General features: G+C 40.5%; 1 long non-coding RNA gene across 1 annotated transcript in view; it reads right to left on the bottom strand.

The window, feature by feature from the left end:
* Positions 1-12,480, bottom strand: part of LOC120502796 — a 32,902-nt gene extending 20,422 nt beyond the window's left edge. Inside the window, exons 1-3 of the long non-coding RNA XR_005627595.1 lie at positions 12,256-12,480; positions 3,276-3,386; positions 1,407-1,591 (exon numbers count right to left, since the gene is read on the bottom strand). This is a non-coding gene — a long non-coding RNA (uncharacterized LOC120502796). The remainder of the gene's footprint in view (positions 1-1,406; positions 1,592-3,275; positions 3,387-12,255) is intronic.
* Positions 12,481-19,948: the final 7,468 nt, after the last annotated feature.

Here is a 19,948-nt window from a genome sequence, read left to right as displayed (position 1 = left end):
ATTGAACACACGCACAGTGACAGATTGTTTGGATGGGCAAAGCCTATCCTGTTTTAACATCTGAAACATCTGTCCAAGATCCTCAGACAGTCTGCATGCATTTACAAAACTCTGACTTTGCTCATGTTTATAATACTCATTTTACAGTGCTTAAAGCACTGCCCACAGCTCCTGCAAGAGCTGAACTTGATGATTTTTGCCACTAAAAATTCCCTCTTAGGCACAAACCACTAATCTCCCAAGTTAATTTGGTTTTCATTGTTTGAGACTTTTGGCAAAACCCCACATTTGTGCCAGAGTACCTGGCACAAATTTTTATATTTACAATTGAACCAGACACAAAATCTATATATGAAATGCTTGAAATTATTGGAATTACTTTCTTTGATGATGGAGGAAGCTGAACTACATCTTTCATTTTCCAACAGAGACAAATGAACTAACATGTCACAGGATTATTTTTTTTCCTTTGTAGAAAACTTTTCCCCCACCACCACAAAACAACCACTGGCTCTTCTGGCCTATCCCATTCCACTACCTCTCATCCAGCAACACTAAAAGAATGGCTGCCATAAAGCTGGCAGCAAGAATTTTGACTCAAGATTGTCAATACTGATGCTGAATATTTAGATTATTATTAAAAGACAGGTCAAAAATGCCTAAGACATCCAGAAAAAATTGACATCTTGCAAGGGATGTGTACATCAATATTTGAAAGTTTTATCTTTCATGAAGCCTCAATGGCTACTTTTTGCTAACACTAAAGCAATAAAATCCACATTCAGTTAAACTCGATCTTCCACAACACCACAAAACCATACCACTGCTCAACTCAGCCAGTGTGCAAACCTCAGATGATTTTTTTTTTCACAGTTGTGCCTTTACTGTTCATTCAGCAACTGGCATCACCTCTCTGCACTGATGATCTGAAAGCTTCTCTGCCTTATATTAACACATTTTCTTTTAAATCTCATATTCCTTTGGATCAGATAGCAGATAGGTGGAATTGATTATCTAAAAATCAGGAAGCAAATAATAAAAGACAAAACAATAGAAACCAATTAACACCTTACATATCAGAACTAGGTATACCAAGGGGTTGATATAAAGGCCCCCCACTCTAACCCTCTGTTATATTATTTCCCACTCATCCCCAACACGTGAAATTATGTGGCAAAATTCCCACTGGAGAGAGTTTGGCCTCAACTCTAAGCTGTCTTTTTATTGTGCCTCCTCAGAGGAGAAAAGTTGAAGCAGCAGCAGTTTTATATCACCTTCACATTTTCTCCCCTTTATCCCTGGGCTAGTCCCATGCACAATAGTTCACACCTAGCTTCATATGGACTCAGAGTCCACTTCTGGCAGCCAGGAGTTCCCAGCACATGGAAATGTTACAGCCTACTCACTTTGCTCAGGAAAGGGTGCTTACACCGAACAGAAAAGCAGGAGCTTTTTCAGGCAGCAGAAGCGCCATCCTGGTGACCTTCTGTCAGCAGAGGAGTCTTTCAGTCATGAGTTAAGCCAACATTACAGCTACTTCACACTACCTGGTAGCTGAGCTGAAGACCTGTCTGCTCATCTTGTCTGCAGTCTAGGGGGAAAAGAAAAAAAAAAGAAAAAAGTTAAAAAGGAACAATAACAATAAATGGGAAGCATTTGACAGGCAGCACAAACAGTATGTTTTGTCAGTAACGCCATGTAAATCTTGCAATAGATATGATATGCTGACAGATGCAATAATGTGCAGCAGAAGCACAAGTGTGTGTAGCCCTCCCACAGGTATCCAGCAAGGTTTTCGTACTCAGATCTGCAGTGACTGGACACATGTGGCAGGTGCAGGAGGTTTTAAGACTGCTCCCACATCCCTGCTGCTCACAGTGGTTTGCTGGCTTTATTTCAGGCATTTAGCAGACTCTGTGAGCCCTTCTAGGCTTGGAATTGATAGCTGCCAGACTGCACACAAGAAGATACTCATTAGTTGTTGATACCAAGAGAACATCAGCATCCATGTTTTTTTTAATTCTGTTCTTTCCCCATCTCGGGATTTAGGAATAAAATTTAAAGTGCTTTTTTTGGAAACATTGGTTACTATGGCTTCAAAACAAAACATACTATAACACACCCACAGGACATGTGAAATGTTGGATACAATTTTCCAAGTCAATAAGAGACATTTATGTATTACGCAGGCTGAAAAAAGGTATTATATTTAATACTCCCCTCCAATTCAACTCAAGGTTTGGGATTTTTTTCATCAGCACTACAGAAACTGCCCCCATGCTCATCAAAAGTGATTGTTAGAGTTCCCATGTCAACAGCTATTTTGATAAAAATTTACTCGTGACAAAGTAGGCAATAAATAATCTCAGTACATTAAACAACAAAAAAAATTAGAGCATTCTAATCTGTATACACCTGCCAGATATTGGATTCAGATTTTATGTAAATTTTGAAGGTAAAAATCAATAGTTCAGTTGAACTGACATTCTTAGCTACTCATACAGCATCATAAAACAGAGCCCAGTAGTGGTGGATTTTTAAATATCCATTATACCAATGTTCACTGCAGAATTCCAATTCCTTCCAGGAAAAACATGCACAAAAGAAGTTGTGTTTCAGCTTCTTTTTAGAAATTCTTTGACTCCAATTCAAGTTATTTTGTTCAAACACATACTGTATCTCAAAAAACTGCAATAGCAAATTTGATTAGTGTCAATTCCAGCCTTGCATAAAACTTCAAAGACTTCAGTGGCTTAGGCTTATTCAGAAAAGTTTTCAGATGTTGTTAAAAATATATCATAATGTTATGATTTGCAGAATGATTTCCTGCACTTATTTAGAAATGCCTAAACAAGTGGTAAGAAATCATCAGTTTGTATCCTTCAGGAAATTAAACAATTCACTGTTCAAATCAAACAGTCTCCCCAGCACCTCCAGAACAACTGGTCTATGGTATTCCCATTTTTCATCATTTGAACCTACAACAGGTAAATAGCAGACCATGAACTGAAACATCTGAACAATCCAATACGTACCTTTCTTGGGATGCCCTTATAAATACAATTCACATTCTGGGATTTTAGCAGAGTAAGTTAGACATAATGTTACCACCACCACTCTGCTGGCATTTTTACTAATGAACATGACTTCATAAAGTTGATAAATGAAGCCCAGATATGTTCCATATCTCAAATAGATACCTGAATCTATGTGCCTCTCTGGATATATATTTTTCTGAAGCAACCAACCACACAAATTCTTCAAAAAGCACTCACATGTCCAACTGCAGTCTTGATTGTGCTTCTGCCACCTTTGCAAGCCTTTCCCATCAGTTTTATTTGGCACTTGCTGTTCAGGTTTCAGCTTCACACAACCTGCAGTTTTCCCTAGATAATTCCACCCATGAAAACAAAAAAGAAAAAAAAAAAAAGAAAAGAAAAAAAAAAGCAGGGGAAAGCAGGTGTGAAACAATTCATCAACTGAAGAGTCAACACAGATCATTTACACCTGAAACCTATTAGCCTGGTAAAGTTACAAAGGGTAAGGAACTCCAAGATTTGAGCAAACTCCTAAATTGTGCATGTAGGAAATAACTAAATATACAAATTTTAGCCTTTAAATATTTTTTTAATGAACTTGATAAAGTATTACAAGGTCAATAACATTTTTATTGTTAAAAACAGATAAATAATGACCAAGGGAGTTTTCAGATGCAGGGGTTTTTATATTCAGTGTATACACTGAGTATACACCACCTATTAAGAGTCAACAATTTCCTCCCTCTTTTCTACTCACATGCCTCCCACAGACAGCTAGGTAACTCCTTCAGCCACTGCTTATTTGCTTTGCTGGGAGAAGCAGCAATATAACCAACTCTCCTTACAATTTCTCCCTAATTTGGAAAGTGATTAATCACCAACAAGAATGATGGCAATGTTCATCTCTTCAGTCGATTATGTTATCACTACAATAATTTACACTGCTAAATTTATGTGTGGTTCAACTCACACTTCACTTAAATATTCAGCTAATGAGAGTTTTCCCCTTGATATTCCTTGCTGTAACAGCAGCCTTTCCAGATCACAGGAAATCTCTGCAACCACTATTTAACTCCACAGTAGCCTCAATGATTGAGGTTTTTAAAAAACCTATATCATCCCAACTTCCCAACTAAAGAGAAATGAAAATAAAGGAACGTTTGGAAATGCACTGATCCCCACATCTGTCCCTCTGCCAAGTCCCCCACAGCACAGACACATCCAACTGAACTTTGCACAGAAAAGTAAAGTTCATGCAATAACATTTGATAATTAAGTCTGTACTAAGAGCATGTCTGAAAATACATACAGAGCATCCCACCACAACCAGAAACATTTGGGCCACCATTTAGTGCACAGTCTATGTCACACAGTCACCCTGTGAGTCTCTGAGCTACTTAAGACACTGATTCCTGACACTCCTTGAGGATGCAGTCCAATGAGACCATTTAGCTGATTCAGTCATATTACTGAATTCATGCTCAGAGATCTGTGGCAGATCTCCATTTACAGCAACCAAAGGGAATAATTCCTACATCTTTTCTGCAAAAGATATTGTCCACATTATAGAGAAAACAGATTATCCCTCAGAAATAGGACATCTAGCACTGCTTGAAGTCAACTTTGAAAAGAAAAAAACTTTTTACTGCTCTACATGACAGAACTTCAGTCACTACAAGACATCCAAGCAATACAGAATTGACCCCTAAAAGCCAGCGTGACATTCTGACAGTGATGCATTGCTGTTCCTTATGTCAAGGGAGTGCACATCAGCAGCTGGCTGATGCAGGAATTGGACACACATCCTTTTGCTGGAATACAACCTCCTTATAGGCCTTGCCTTCATTCCAGCCTGTCAGGAGAATTTCTTCCACTGCACCCGAACATATTGCAAGTGTTTTGCCTGTTTGATGAAACAGCAACTCTTCATTTGTTTCCTTCCAGAGTGCAAGATGCAGCCTCAGAGAATCTTCCTCACACATCAAGCATTCATGTATGAAAATGTAATTTAAGGCAACTATTTAAATAATGAGAAAAGCTACAAGACTCTGTTAATAGATGTGGTTTGTAAAAAGCTGACCTAACCTTATGGGACACTTTCCACTTCAAATATAAGAATCGAGATTCCGTGTAGAATTTCTTCATAAATTTATTTTGATACATTTAAAATACATAGTTTATGACAGCTCTATTATGAAAATGAAAAAAGCACTTAAAAGTGTTGTTGAATATTGGAATGTAAATCTCAGAGCTCCTTATCTTATGAAGTAAGTCTTTTTGTGTGCATAAAACACAGTTCAAGTATTTCCTAGAAAACAGATGACAAATCCGGGTGTAATCTTCATACAAAGTTATTTCAGATGCCTAATACCTGTAAAATTATAGCTGTGCCTGGTCCTAAATTTGATGGCCTTTCAATACAGCCATTATAAAAAACAGTTTTCACGTTCTTATAATTCAATAATAAAAATTTGATTCAGGATGCATCTTGGCATAAGAGTGTTTGGACCAGAATATACAAACAAGTGTCTACAGGTAGAGGAGAGTGCACTTTCCTCTGGTCATAGGAGCCAGGATCTCTCCCTAAAAAGATGATATTTGCATTTACAATGTTCATAGTCATATCATTCACATACATGGGATCAGTTTCAAGAGAATAGCAAGCAATCTGCATTTTTACCTACCTGCCCTGTAAGTCTGCACTGAGCAACTGAAGAACAAAAGCCCTTCCTTCCTACAGTAAAGTGAAAGGCATGTAGAAACTCAAACAGTATTTTAACAAGTTTAAAATAGTAAAAATAAAAATGAGCTCTTAAAAAATCTAAAAAAAAAAGCCTAAGAGACATTTTCCTGATATGCAATACTACTTTAAAGTTAAGAACCACTTAGCTACTGTACTAAATTCCCCAAATTACTATTTTTTAAACTTGATCTAGAAAAGAATAAGAGGATAGGCCACCCTGATGAGGCCTTCCTGCTGGGCTTGGGCAAAGGAATAACGTAAATTGAGAAGCCGGATCTGATCCTAAAAACTCTTTTCAACAACATGAGACTCTGGCAAGAGCAAAGGGAGAGGCTGGTTGGTTATTTTAGCCAATGCACATGTGCTACTGCCTGCAGCTCACAGCTGCTGAATTAGGCAGTGGGAGCAAAAAGACACATGGGCAGGCATCTTTAAGCAGAAAAAGATACAAGCAGCAACGTTTGGACTCATCTTTCAAATGCACCAATATCCAGCAGCTCTCCAATCACGGCAACAGGCACCACTTTGCTTTCATTGTGCCCAGCCACAAATTAAACAACTGAGAAATGTTTGCCCACTCCACAGTATGGCACCCTAAGAGCCTGCCAGCTAGATTAGGATTAGAGTTTCACTGGCTCTGAAAGTTTGGGAGGAAGAGAAGCAGCTGTGGTTGAGAAGAACACGCATACACAAAAAGCAGTCATCCTCATTCCTGCTCTATTGTATGTTTTAAGCACAGTGAAAAGCCACCTTCCAGAGACTGGACCCATGGCATAGCAGAGAGAATGCTAATCTTTCCCACACCCCATCATTCAGGGTTTACAACATAACTGAAGAGATAAATGCACACAAGTGTGACCAAAAAAAATTTACAAAGAGAAGAAATAGCGGGGATAATTATAAATACCCACATGTAATCTGACTATAGGAACAACTCAAGTAACAATCAAGTCATATTAAAATCAGCAGGTGACCAGGAGGAGAAGGGAAGGCTCAGCTCAACTGTTTGGTGTTGTTTAACTTTTGCCAATTTCAAGTGCCCCTTACAGACATCCCTCTTTCCTTTTACAACAGCCTATTTCTATTATTTTTGTGGTTCTGAAGAGGAGCACGGGGTCTGCCAAGAAGATTCCTGCTCATTGCTATGTGCCAAACACAAATCATAAACCAAATTATCTTTCTCCACTGTTTCTGGAACTGTGCTCTAAACAGCAACATCCCCCCAGCTATAATGCACACATACCTCAACCCTCACCTCCACAACAATCACATATGACATGAGTTCTCTGTCCTTCTGTCTCTGCCAGAAGACTTCTGTGACCTGAGATGTACTTGGGACATTGCCAGGTGGCTCATCTCCTACCCTTTTATTTGTAGCTAGCAAAGGTATTCTAATAGAATGTACAGACTCTTTACTATTCACGGCTGGCATTTAGATCTCTGCCTTGATGAGCTGTGTATCAACAGCCAGCCACTGACTCACCAAAGAGTCCTAGCCTTTTTCAGAAATCAGCATGTTGTCACAAAAGGAAAAAAATATAACAATCTCTGTTTGAAATGACAACTAAATTTTCCTATTCAGAACTATATGCAAATCCAAGTCAAAACAGTGACTGAATAGCCTACAGACAAGCCAAGTGATGGCACAGCCACAGGTTTTGCTATGGTAGATTTTTTGAGGTTCTTTTGGAAGGTGGGGTGTGTGTTAATTTTTAGTAATATAATAGAAATGCCAGTCTTACAATTGAGAACCACTTAAAACCTAGTGGGCAGTCAAGATTCCTTTCATTTCTGTAGATAGCTGTCCAAGTTCTGCTTTCCCTCTTCTTCTCCCACGTCCTTTTCATCATCACACTATTATGCTGTATCAGTTAACATAAATAATGCCACAGCTAAGTCTCCAGTAATTCATTATATATCTCACTAATGAGAAAATTAAGATAAGATGACATATTTTACTAAGAACAAATTTAAGATACCATCTCAGTTGTTTTATATACTTGTGTGTTTTACATGAAAAAGCCTATCCCAGTGCTGTACAAGCAACTGCATCAGACCCATGTGCCTACAGGACCTGTAGTAATTGTGCACAGCATCTAATCAAGTATGAAGAAGGGCTTTTGTGCCTGAAAAGTTTGTCTTTTTTATCCTCCCCGTCCCAAATCAGACACCTGACTGGCAGGAAAGGCACATTTATTTGGGAGAAACAACATACCACCACTGCACATAATCAAGTCTAATGAGCTTGCTTCTTTATACTTTTCTTTAACAGCTGCATTTTTTAATGTATGAGGTCCCTTCTTTAACTGAAAAATGTCTCTCTGTTTCAAAAGCAACAGTCTGTAGATCTCTACATTTCTTCAAGTATCTTCTACGCTTTTCCTATTAACTGACAACAATTAATCAACAATTTTTTTTTCCAGACAAGCATGGATACTTCACTTCTACCTGTAGCAGCTGAATAAAACACAGGAACATACTGAATCTAAAGAGTCTTATAGTCCATGAATCTTCAGAAATGCAAGTCATGACAGACCACGCTCAAAGACCACTCAACCTGAATATGGATTTATCCTTTGTATGATTAAAATTAGCAGTACTTAGAACAGCAGCATCCTGACAATACAAGTGATATCAAAGAAAACATGGAAGTACAGAAAAGTATTAGTAAGCCACAAAGAGCATGGGGTTCAAATAGAATAAGCACTAGCAACAAACTAACCACAGAAGTATGGTACCCTTAGAGGAATCATTGCATGACCTTCACATTAAAAACCAAGCCTGAACACAAAGATGCACACCACCACCAAAGACAGCCTAGTAAAGGCTCTGTAATGACAAACTATTTAGGTTCACCTCACTTGGAGCAGCAAAATAACTGCTGTTACTCTGAAACTGTTCATGCTTTATTTAAAAATAAGAGGCACATACTTTTGTGATACGGGACTATGAACCACTTGTCTTCAAGTTTCAAATTATCAAAGTCTGAAGAAACAAATAACCTTAAAAATCACTACGGACAAAGATGCTCAGGACAGAACAAGTGATGGCCCCACTGTTCAAGAAGAGCCTCAAGATGTTCTGTAACAGGAAGCACAGAAGTCCAAATATCAAGATTATCCAAAGCTCTCAATTCCATCCTTTGCAAACTACAATCAATAAGTGTTTTATTACAAATACTTAGACATTCTTTCCGTATATTTTCTCTTGAGAATCTGCTACACTCACAACCAATTCTACCATTACAGTTTGTGTGGGGTTTTTGTCAAAAGATGCCAGTACTTTTCTGGCTACATCTGCTCTATCCAAAGCATTTCAAACATTCACTAATCACTTGCTTTTAAGTGTACACATAGTGTGCGTATATATATTTCCATGTCTTTACATTGTACCTGGTGTCTGATAGGAGTACTGTACTTGGAAAAATGTATTTACATCACAGTGCCTACAAAATTAAAACTTGATAACTCGCTTTTACATAACATTCAGATAACTTATAATAAAGTCAAGAACTCAGTTTTGCATTCAAGTCCACAGAAAAAATTTCAGAACTCAAATTTAAGGTATCTGTTTAAGTTCTAAAGAAACTTGAGGGGGTTAAGCAAACCATTACAATCAGCAAAATTGGAGTATTCCTGGAAACTTCCATGTTTATCCAAAAGCACCAGTTTAGTAGAAGGTGGTTTCAATATAGTCAGTACACACTCTCCTAACACTTTAAGGTACATATACACAGACATAGAACTCCAAAGACAAAACTATTAAGGACTGAATGCAGAGGTAACAAGACCTCAAACTCTGCAGTTAGGCCCAATTCAATTTTCATTTGTAGTATTTTCTATGAGGAAAAAAATCAAAACTCAAACCCAAAACCTTTTTTCAAGTAAAGCGACAGCAATTTTTTTTAAATACTCCCAGTATTCTTGGCTGCAGAATATCTCCTGGCCAGAAGATAGATTAAAGCAAACCAGAAAAGTCTATTATAAATATTCTTGCTATGATACTGAATTAAAGGGACTGTATTCTTTTGTTGGGAATTACCTAGATTAGCATGCATCCTCATTTTCCTTTTGGCTTGAGTAACTCCACTAGCCTGCACTGCAAACCCCTTTTTTTCATTCAGCGATCTTAACACATTTTAAGCAGATGTATTGTCAAATGTATGACATGCCAATCTGTTTATCATTAAAATGAAAAATCAATGTCCAATTCAAGCATAAACAGGAGTTGAATGTTCAAGCTGTCATTGAAGATGACATATAATTATTGAATATGAATTGTACTTGGCAAATTATTATTTCCTGAAAAGAACAACAGACAGTAGCAAGGAACTTTTCACAGCAAGTCAGTGTAGTGCCACTTATAGCCAGGGAACTAATTTTATGAATGCAGAAAGATACCTATGCAGCCAAAAGAAGCAATGAGAAAACAATCACTGTTAAATTTAATCATTATGTATGTTTAGATGATGAGAGAATATGTAGCTTTATGTTACTGGGCTGAGTCCAGACTTTTATTCAAAACAGGAGTACTGAAAATAAGAACTTTAAAAAATACTATGAGGTTTCAGTTCCAGACCATTAATTTTTCAGTCAAATCAAACTATCATTTAATTGAATCCTGATGCTAAAACTTGGATTCTACATGAAAAATTTGAAACTAAAGCACATAGAATAATTTGTTATGTTGAGCTATTCAGCCCAATATGTCTAGGAAAAAAAAAAAGTACAACAAACTCAAAATAACATTAGTCTACTTTCTGTGATGACACAGAACTAATAACAAAAGGAAACTAAGCATTGTCCTGGCCAAGAAACTAAGCCCTTAACTACCATTACTTTTGAGCAAATGCTCAATTTTAAAACAAACTTGTAAAATGACAGAAAATACTCAGCAGGAATATAATATCCATCAGTACGTTACTTGTGACATGCGCCCCCCCGTCCCCAAAAAAAAAAAAAAAAAACATTTCACAGGCAGCTAGAAATTTTAGGAATCCTCTTAGAGCCTGTACAAAAAAGCTTGCTCTTCAGGAGGAGTAGAACAATTTCTAAGTAAAGAAAACTATCTCTAAAAGAGTGTCCAATCAAATATTTAAACACTATGGCGATGGAGAAAGGGGCCATTTCACTGGCATACTTTTAATTCTATACCAAAAGAGAATTTCAATTCAGAAAAGGAAACAGGAGTTCTTCCTCTGGTTTTGAATTGCAATTTACAGAAACATCCAAATCTGGCCTTTTTGGGGGGCTTAAATTAACATTTTGTTCCTTCTTGAATCTCATAATTCTTGATCTCTTCCACTGCTGAGTCCCTAGTTAGCACCAGCTGCATAACGAAAGAAAAAAGGCCCTCCACGTCATTCAGCTAACCAGCTGTGAACTTTTTCAGACAGACAAGGGCATGCTGAAAGTATATGGCAGCCTTCAGCTGGGGAGCTGAAAGTATCCTGGTTCTGCTGAACAGTTGACAGCTTCTATTTGCACGTGAACCAAAGCATCTCAGTCTTAAAATAGCCTTGGTACATGAGAAACCATCTAAGATTTCAAACAACAACGACCGAGAAGCCAGTATGCTGCCAGGTCATAAACATTAACAGAAACCCAAAATCCCATTTATCCTTCCTAATAGCAATCCTATAGACAAGGACAAAAGGTAGAGTGCATGTTGGGAAGAAGGGATGAAGAAGAAGTCAGGAAAAAAACCCCAGCATTCTAATTAAACATTACAGTTAAATCCTTTGAGTTCTTCACCAGTTACAGGGCTCACAGCTGCAGACTACCAAAAACATGTGGTATTTCTATTTTGCAGATAGGAGAAAACATTAGACTTTTACTTCAACACTTCCCAACGTAATGATCAGCTAGGATAAACTAAAAGTAGCATTGTTATCATAATTAAATGATCAGGAAAAGTAATTTTTACAGCCCTTTCACTCCACAGTATCTTTGTTTCATTAACACTAATAAGAATGCCCAGCATTTAGCATATCTACAGATTGGACCAGATATTTCAGAAGTTAAGCACCTGAACACTAATTTTGACACTTCTAAACCTACTTACATTTCCCTCCCCTCCCCCAGGTCAGACTTTTTACAAGACTAAAGGATATGCTCTAACATCTATACTAAAAGTATATTTAACAAACCCTCAAAGATGCAGCAGCCTCCTGATACTCGATTGGTATTCCAGCCTACACCCCCAAAAAAATTATTTTCAAACAGTGTATGTTGAATTAGTACAACCAGTTTCTTCCATTCAGCAGAAGAACAGAGATATGCTTTAATCTCAAAAAAAAAAAAATTTACATAATTGAAACAAAAGCTTTTGTATAACAGTAGAAATCAAAGGTTTACTAATAATCTTTTAAATACTAACCTGCTAATACAAAGTTCCCTAATACATTAAAATCCAGCTTTACTTTGTCAAAAAACAGCATCTCTTCTGTTACTGCTAAAACAGGGACTGTCTTACCTTTAATAAGGGAACAGTGAAGAGTTTGACATATTTAAGAAAGATAAAGCTCACTAATTTTTTCTGTTGCTTGCTTATAAAAGTAGGGCACAATTCTCTTGTGTACACATTTACACATATTCAATATGTGTAGACAGAAAGTGGACGGAATTGCTGAAAACAACTCTTCCTCCTCAATGAATTCTTGGGATGGAGAAAAATTCTCCAGATCTTTAGCTTCCCAAGACAAAGAGGCCTTCAACCCCAGCAAAAATAATCCTCCCAGAGCTGGTATTTAAAGTGCCAACACCTGACTGGAGTTAACAGGTGTTAGCAGTTATAGAAATGGTGCTGTTGATTGCTACTCTGTGGTTTTTTCCCACTGCCTGTCCTAAGACCAATATTTCTGGTTGCCCGTAAGAATGAGAAATTTTAACTGGGAAGGCAGCACTTTTCTGAGTGGAAGCATCATTCCAGGAAAAAAGTCACCCTTTGATAAGCCTGTAACCTATTAAAAGAAGAGAAAGATAATTTTCTTTTCTCTCTTAAAAATTTAAATATTAAAAAAAGTCTCTTTTTCAGTAATGTGTAGCATATGGGGCAAGGTACAGTTCTGCATTAGAGTGAATTTTCTGTATCACTAGGAAAATTCATAAGGTTGAATTCAAATCCTTGTATAAATTGTATGTAAACATTTCCAGAATGGAAATCTGGAGTAAATGTGCAAGATCAAAAATCTGGAAAGCTGATGTAGGAGAGAGAGAACAGAGAAACAAGCAAAAAGTCTCAAAAAAGTGGGTCCTCTGGTAGAGTGATGGAATGGGAGCTCACAATCAACTCTGTAGTTCATCCTTCCAAGGATGAAAAAAGCACCCTTCAGGAGCACTTAAAGGATGTGAAGATGCCCTCCTTTCATATTATCATATCACCCGTAAATGCACAGTTACTTATTGCTTGTACCACAGCTCAGCAGGCGTGACAAGCAGCCCAAGAGTGAAGCGTGTTGTGTTTCATTGTGCTTCAGCAGATTAGGAAAACCCACGGACAGGTTTTCTAAAGAAACAGACTGTCATTTGACACCGTCTGGGTAGCTGCAGCCTTCACTCTGTGTGAACTGACACTAACTGGCCTTTCCAGGTACCAGGCAGGGATGGAGTTTGGCAGGCATTGATGCTGCTGCCCATCATGCCCATTTCTGTGCCCACTGTGAAACTTTGGTCTGCCCAAGCCCTACAAAAATCCTTACCTGCTCGTTCACAGGAACACTTCTGCCATAGCAGCAGCTGCAACTCCTGCTTAAGTATCTGGAAATCTTTTTCTCTCACCCCCCTGTCTGTGAAGTGCCAAGAAGGAGCCCAGCTGTTCAGCACTGGTTTGCTGATTTCTTTGGAAAAGCTTAGAGAAGTAACAAGTGGGCTGCTTTCCTTTTCTGCGGGAGAAGAAGAGCCTTTATAACTGGGGAGGGGGAAAAAAAAATTACCTCAGGACTTTTCACTGGTCCCTTGCCCTGTGTAAACTCAAGAATCTCAAAATCTTCACCCTCACTGTATTTTGAGCCTTTCTCTGCCATCTTGCAGCTCTCAGAGCTGCAGAGGAAGTGTCTCTGCCTATCACGCACAGGGCTACATATGAGGCAAAGCCCATATTTCAGGCTTCTCGTCTTTTTGCAGAGTGCAGTCAGCTACTGAGCACACTCAAAAGAGATCTTATCGTGCCTTTAAAAAAGATTTTTCTCCCAAACCAAGCAAAGGGGGAGTGGCCAATGTCATCTACATTCTTGCCATGTTTTATAGCTCAAACATCAGATCGCTCATGCTGTAATGCAGTTTATAAAGTGTGTTTGGAGGGAATGAAAACAAAGCAAAAAATTTGGTGGGGTTTTTTGTTGTTTTTTTTTTTCACTGCTTGCAGATCAAAAGGCTTACATGCCATACTTTCACCACAAAGCAAATGTTTGTGCTAAGTAAACTCCCAACAATTGAGATTATAATGAAAGCACTAACAGCAATTTTTGTTGACCTACAGCTCACTTATAATCACAGGTATATTCAGTAGCTTTTAAATTCTGAGAAGACAGAAATAACTTCCAGGCTTTTCATATAATGCAGTGTTTTCTGAACCTCCCTGCTTTAATTTGGGCTTTCCTTTCATGGGAAGGTAATTGCCACAAAGTTTTCATGGCCCCTTGTGTTTCCAGTGCTCTAAGGCAAAAAGAAAAATCAGTTAAAGACAAATAGACTGTGTAAAAATGTTTGGTCTCAGAAATCAGGAGGGAAAACAACAACCAAAATGTGCTATAGCTACTCAGTAGCGTGCAGAGACAGATAAATCAGCTGCAGAAAGATCTCCTTCAGTTTCCAACCAGTCTGCTTAATTTAAAAGGTCTCTTTATTTTCTCCCTAAAGTTTACATGGGGAATACATTATTTTACATAGCCTGATGCTAAACAGAGAGAGGCAGCACAACTCCTACCCCCAAAAACAGTGGCAGGAGTAAAACCCTGCCCAGGATGGTAAAAGCTTGCAAATTAAGGCCAGTAGAGAGCAGACAGGGAAAAAAAAAGTGATATAAGCAGGTGTGTAGAGTTCAGTCACGACATCAATGGCTGTAGATACCATTAACAACTCCACAAACCTGTATTCCATGAGGGTTCATGGAGCATCCCCAGTTAGAGTCAAAGGTGAAGGGATGACCCAGCTGAATGGAGAATTGGTTTATGTGACATGATCTCCTCAGGAGATTCTGTCGACACCACCCACCAGTGAAAGCAGCTGGGAAGATTGCCTCCCCCTGCACCAAGCTGCTTCTCTGTTCAGCAGGGTGGTACAACCCTGGCAGAGTTGGCAGACACGCTGCTCTCCTGAAAGCAAGATTCCTGAAAGCAGAGATAAGTGGGGGAGAAACCTGCCAGCAATCTCTCCTCTTCTGCTTTCTTGTCTGCTTGAGTGATTTGGATACATTCATTCCCAAAATCAAAATTTTCAAAATCAAAATTAATATCAAGAATATTTTTGCTTTTCTTGTCAAGTTTGACCTCAAATTCAGCGTTTCTTCTACCTGGGGAATACTAAGACATTCCTACAGTGTACCTATAAACTTATCTTTTAGCTCAGGTGTTGGACTTTGTAGGGTTTTTTAACCTGATAATATTTCCAAATCTATTCTTTATTTTATTATACTCACATTGTGCTTCCAAACACTTTTCAGGAAGCTGTGCAAACATGCCTAAAAATATGGCTTTTCATGATTGCCACAATTTCATCAAGAGCCTTTTTACCTAACCTGCCACATCAAGCTAACCATAAATTTGAATAACAGATCACATCATAAATTCCATCAGAAAAAATATTTTCCTGAAAGCATTCAACATCCTCTCTGACGGAGGCGGTCAGAATAGTTCCATATAAAATTAAGGGAAGGGAAAATAAAAATAAAATAAAGAAGCAGCCCTCAGCTGGTGAAGAAAATTTAGCACTACATCTCCAAGTGAAACACTTTTTAAATGCAGTGTCTAATATGGAGCCAGCACTTGGACACAGTGTATTACAGTGAGTAAGAGAGCTTGGCCACGCTCCCAGACAGAGAGCAACCCACCGGGTGCTGCCACCTTTGCCCTTCCTCAAGCGATTTTCCCAAATGCCTCTTAATACTTTAACCTTCCTAAAGCGTGGAGACTTTCCAAAGGCTGGGGCACAGCCTGGCCAGCCGCTCTGACCACCTAGCAGCCACCCTGGGGTGCTGCTGAGGGACTGGCACAGGGGCAGCACGTCCTGCCTGGTGGGTCAGGGACGTCAGGGCTGGAGCCTCCCCTCACAGTGGCAGGGCTTCCCAGGCTGTCCCAGTTAAACAGCTGGGCTGCTGTTCAGCTCTGTTTGCCTTGCTTTCAGCCAGCTCCTCAGGCACTGAAGCCTGTCTTGACTCTGGCCACATCCTATATCACCTCATGCCACAGAGGAGGGCAGTGACAGGTGTCCCTTCCAACACAAGAGCAAGGTCTCCCTATACTGGGAGAGATTTTGCCCTCCCCCTCATCACTCCACTGCCATCAGGGATGGGGGTTTGTGATCCCCTGCACTCCTGGGTGGGTCTGTACATGTGCCAGCCATGGGTGAGGAGGCACAGCAGTGGCTGCAGTGAGGCTGATGTGCAGTGGCCCCTCAGGCAGCCATGAGCCGCCCCGGGCCTGTCGCAGCCAGCCCCAGCCATCTTCGAAGGCCAGGTAGTGCAACAGTCCTGCCACCTACCAAAACCTGGCTGTACATCCCAAAAACTCATATCAGAGCCTCAGAGCACACACAACACCCCTTCCCAAATATTCTTACCGAAAAAAACCCATCAGCCAGGACAGAAGATGCAGTCCACGGCCTTCCGTGCTGAGGGGGGCAATTGCGGTGAGGGGCTGAGGCTGAACCTGAGGGGGACCCGCACCAGGGCAGGGACAGCCCGGAGGAGGCAGAAAGGAGACAGAAAGGTTTGCTGTGAGGAATGATGTGAGATCAGGCACAGACAGTATTTTCAGTGTGCATCTACCTTTTCAGCCACGTGTGGCTCAGATAGCAAGACCCAGGAATGGATCGATTGCACATCATCACACTGAATGATCACGAAATCATGTGTGAGAGGAGAGTAAAGTCCAAGTAATGCACATTTACTTCATCTGCTTCAATAAGCTTAATCACAACTGTGTTGTGTCCAAAGGAGGAAAGAGTATTGTTTTGTAACAAAACCACATTATAAAGATAATTTAGGGTCATTCTGGCATCAATTCTCCCCTTTCTCCTTCAGAAACACAAAGGCCACAGCCAGAGATTACATGTTTTAAGTGGAGCATTTTGCAGCTTGAGAGATGGACTGGCAGCAACAAAGGCAAGTGAGACACAGGAGAAGCAGTCACTTGATGAACGTGACAGAGGCTCCCTGAAGAGGGGGAGCACAAACACTGCCGGCACTCGTGGCATGAGGGATGGGTCCCTCCGTGCTGTGACAGACAGAAGGTGTGACACCTTGCCTGCTTTCCAGATGAAAGTGGCAGGGAGACTGTGACACTCCAACACTGGCAGCACTGTTGTAGTGTAGTACCTGTTTTTTGAAAAATGTGACATCCTCTTCAGCCTACACCTGCAGCACTTACCAGAAGGTCTAATTTTACCAAGTATGGATGAAAATAAATTAAGTAACTACACTGAGATCCTGGATTTCCATAAGCTTTGGAAAAGATTTTCAAAGAAACATAGAGAGTCGTGTCAAAAAAAAATCGAAGTGCCACCTCTTCTAGGGTTTGTCTACTAAACTCCCAAATCTTTTGAATTTGAATCCAGCTCCTGTAAAATAACAAGGAGTGGTTTCATTCATTCCCTTTGCTACAACATGACGCTGCTCAGAAGGAAGTTCAATGGCAGTATTGCAAAGTGTCAGGCATGCATGGAGAAGACAGATATGTTAAGCACACTGTACTGGATGCAAGATGTGAGCAACCTATGAGCCAAAAATTTCTGTCACAAATGACTGAAGCCATACAATGAGGCTTGAAAACGAATGCTAGGCTGTGTAATTTCTGCTGATGGGTGGTGCCATCCCATGAACCAGAATTTTGAGGATCTGAGGCTCAACAAAGAGTATAAGACTCAGGTATTATTATACAGTCCTGGTTGCCATACCCTAGCAGGTTACCCACTGGAAATGGGAAAGGGGGGCAGACACAGAAAACAGGGACATCATCAGCCTTGCTTGATGGGCAGATGTGATCTGGTGGGACTGGCATTTGTTTGGAAAGGACAATGCCCCTTCAAAGCTAACAAGGGTACAAAATGCTAAGCAACAGCCTGCTGGGCTTTCACAGCCTGGGTCCAGCCACTGCTGTGAGGTGGACAGAATCTGATGCCAAAATAGCTGCTAATCCCAGCCCTCAGCTTTCTGATACTAAAATAAAGAACAAGCTCACATGGGAGGGGTGGTGGTGGGGAAATAGAACAAGAAAAGGAGATGGGGGAAAACTATGCATATAAAGGATGGGTTTTGCTTTGTCCTGCAGAAACAGCAGCCAGAGTAGGGAGAAGGAATGTGCATGTGTGTGTACACCATGTGGGACAAAGGCAGTGTATTTCTCTTCAGCCAAGAGCATGCTGTCATCTGTCAGCATTGTACGCCTGTGTACAAGCAACACCAAACACTATTTGCCTCGCAGTGCCTTCGACAATATGTTTTTCATGTTGATTTCCTCATCTAAATTTTCCTTTTTGCTTCCCTGCTTGGAGTGTATACATCTAGTTTTGATGACACTTTTAACAGCTGGCTGCAGACAACTCACAGGCTTGCATGTCTGGCCGAGTGTAACACAAGCATATGCACACACACACACACACACACACACACACACACGTTGTCTTGACCTCTCCCCATCTCCTCTGAGGTCTGTTGCATTTGAAGTGTTTTCTTTAGCAACTCCCTTCCCAGGCTCGCCCCCCTGGCCCACAGAGGGCTGTTCCCCAGACCTGCTTTAGGTCCGGGAGAAAGAAAGGGGGCTTCGGGCGGTGCGCGCATTGGCAGCAGGGAGGAAGAGCGCTTTCACTCCGCGGGTCCCTCCGCAGCGCCCCGCGGCTGCTCCGCGCCCGCGGGCTCGCTGGATCGCTGCGCCGCTGGACAGAGAGCTCGGGCCTGCGGGGGCAGAGGCTGGGGATGGGAGGGGATGGGGTCATCTGCGTGCAGGGCTGCGGCTACAGCGGTGGAAGCAGGAGACACGGAGAGCTTCTGCGTGGTTTAAAAAGTTCGGATAAGCAAACTCTGGCGCTGTCAAATATCCCCCCCTCCGCCCCCTGCCGCTCTTCTCCCCCTCCCCCCCTTTTTCCCCGTTTATTTTTCTTTTTTTTCTTTTTTTTTTCTTTTTTTTTTTTTATATATATTTTTAAGGCAGTTGATGTGGTAATTAAGAATTTGTTGAGAGCCTGGTCAGGTCACCTCGTTTCTCAGATCAGAGCTCCATCAGAAATTCTTTCAAGTGTCCTTCTGCGTCGCCAAAGATGACAACAGCAAATCAATAAGTGCTTGAAATGAAAGGGGTTGCTGGCTAGCCCCCGAGGCTACAGATTTTCGCACCGCCGGTCTTTTTTTTTTTTTCCTTTTTTTTTCTTTTTTTTTCTTTTTTCTTTTTTTTTTTTTTTTTTCCCCTGAACTTCTTGCATTCCTTTGCACTGTCTCTCCTAGGAAGATCTACCTTTTTATCCCTAGTTTCATGACGAAGGTAAGTGCCGTGTTAGCATCTCCTTGGCGGGACGGGCCTCGCCAGCTGTGATTGCTCTTCCCTGCTTCCAGCAGACGGTCGCTGCCGGGAGATGCGAGCCGAGAGCGGCTCCGGCCGAGGGCATCCGCGCCCGCCCGGGAAGCGGGGACCGCCGGCTCGGAGCACAGAGGCAGATATTTGCGCTTCTTCTTCTTTTTACTTCATTATTTTAAAAAATAAATAAATAAAAAAGAGGAGAGAGAGAGAGAAAGCGTAAATATTTTTTTAAAGAAATAATAGAAGAGGGGTAAGGGATCAAAGAAAAGGAAAATAAATATAGGAATCATTGTGTTAACAGAGGTTGCTTTGCTCCGGTTCGCACTGTCATCCCTACCTCTAATGTGACACGATTTAACAATCTTCCTAACGAACGACGTCCTCGGGACGTTTTAATTAGGCAATTCATTAGTAAGTCAATACAGACATTTATATTTTCTC

Source organism: Passer montanus, unplaced genomic scaffold, assembly GCF_014805655.1.
Source record: "Passer montanus isolate IOZ18808 unplaced genomic scaffold, ASM1480565v1 scaffold23, whole genome shotgun sequence".
Taxonomy (NCBI): domain Eukaryota; kingdom Metazoa; phylum Chordata; class Aves; order Passeriformes; family Passeridae; genus Passer; species Passer montanus.
The sequence above is the reverse complement of the archived record's forward strand: the minus strand, read 5'-3'. Positions and strand labels throughout refer to the sequence as shown.